The 2,034-nt window shown below is 39.3% G+C and overlaps 1 pseudogene; it reads right to left on the reverse strand.

Moving 5' to 3' along the window:
* Window positions 1-1,582, reverse strand: part of LOC103582518 — a 9,874-nt pseudogene extending 8,292 nt beyond the window's left edge.
* Between the last annotated feature and the right edge of the window lie 452 nt (window positions 1,583-2,034).

A 2,034-nucleotide genomic window follows, 5' to 3' on the forward strand; every position in this document is an offset into this window, starting at 1 on the left:
TTTACGTATCCATTCTTTCAACAAACATTTATTTAGCAGTTACAATGGTACGAGCTGGATAGTTTATTGCATTTTGTTACTTTCTTTATGTCTTTTTAATTCCCTTAGAAATAGCCATTGCCCAGTGCCAATTCCTCATAACTTTTACTTACCCTATTCAATTTATTTATTTCCATTCCGTCATCCTGTCAGTTAAGCAATTTGTTGAAAATAGGGCCAGAGTTTTTACTCTTTACATTTAAAACAATACTGTTGATTCATCATAGAATATGCCAGATTTTAGCATGTCAACAATGATCTAGAAAAACACACAGACTGAAAAAAGAGAGTAGAAAGTGGCTTTGTCACTTAAGGAGGTGTGATATTAGGCCAATCATTTGCAAAATAAATACTTAACTGGCAGAGATCGTGAGAGAAACAAATGGGACCAAGTGTGTCAAAAATGAATACATTGATTACTTATAAGTAAACTCTAAATCACAGTATGTTCTGTTATAAAAAATAACATGATTTTTTTATTGCTAAAGATTTTTAGTAATTAAATATATTTACATAGTAACTTCCTATTAAAGAATCCACAAATTTTAGTCTCAGAGTTTTTGAGAAAAATAAGGGATAGAAATAATAAATTGCTCTGATTTTATGTGCCATTTTTGTTGCATTGATGAGAGGAAATTATCCAACATTTGTTAATGGGCACTAGTGTTAGGTCTAGAATCTGTACGTCTTAGTTCCCAGACTTGCATTTCTCCCCTTGGATTCTAAGTCCCTGGACCTTCCAAAGGGGAAACATACTGGAGGTTCTCAAACCTGGCTGCTCGTGAGCATTATTTGGGAGCAATACCAATTCCCAGGCCTCACTCCTGACCATTACATCAGAACCTCTGAATGTGGAGGCTGGACAATAATCATTTTAAAAGCTTCCCAGATGATTCTAAGGGCATCCAATGTTCAAAATTACTAATAGAGAATTCAACGTCCACCATGCAATTTAAAAATCACACATGTACTACAGCATACTTTTGAATGTCAGCTTCTCTCCCGAAATGATTTTTGTTGAGAATCTACTCCGTGCAAGGTGTAGAACTCAGTGTGGAATGTCATGGTGTCCCTTTCTGTATTTCCTTTAATTGAACTTTTGTTGTTGTAGTTAATAGTCAGCTTTATTTTATATTTATTTTTGTACTTATTTAAGCCATCTTTTAAAATACACCTTTCCCGAAGGCAAGAACTACTACAGCACCCTCTAATGGCTAATTTGTCATTGCTAATTGTGTAGTTGCCCGCCTTGTAATAATTCCACCTTGGAATGGCCCCAAAGCCCATCTTTCCACCTTCACTCCTGCCACACTCCTCCCCTCCGAATATTACCCCCATTTCATTTTATTTTCCTATTTTCAGCTCTCACTTCCACAAACTTTATTTTTGTTTTTCATAAGAACTCCACTTGCCTTTCATCTCATTCTTTAAAGCATTTCATCCCCCAAATGTTACCTGAACGACTTTACAATTCTTCCTCGTCCTCTGTGGTCTTCCCTGACGTTTTCACCCTTTCCCGCTTTCTACGACCTCTTCGCTTCATTCCCTCACCCCCATCACTTAACCAACTTTCTTCTTAATTCCCCATGGGGGGGTATTAGTCCTACTTGAAAGTCTCCACTGCCTGTGGGAGGGAGATGGGGTGTGAGGAGCAGCTTCTGGTCAGTGTTGGCAAAGTGGTCAAGTGAGAACTGGGCCAGCTGGGGGAGGAGGACCTGATTGTCCCATACTGGACAAGCAGGGTGGGGAACGGGCAGGGGAGAGAGTATACAAGCCATTGTCAAAATGCCAAGTGGAAGAGGTAAACCCAGAGGAATAGCCAGCAAGTTCATGGACCGTGCCAAGAGGAGACAGGTCAGAATCAGAGACAGGTAGAGAGCAAGCGTAGGTAACAAAATGCAGAGATCAGAGTCCATGAGCAAGACAGATGAATGTGTTGTTTACAGCTTCCTAGTTTCACTAGTGCTCCACATCTCTGTACCTGGTCTGTCTTAA

Source organism: Galeopterus variegatus, unplaced genomic scaffold (assembly GCF_000696425.1).
Source record: "Galeopterus variegatus unplaced genomic scaffold, G_variegatus-3.0.2 Scaffold180, whole genome shotgun sequence".
Taxonomy (NCBI): domain Eukaryota; kingdom Metazoa; phylum Chordata; class Mammalia; order Dermoptera; family Cynocephalidae; genus Galeopterus; species Galeopterus variegatus.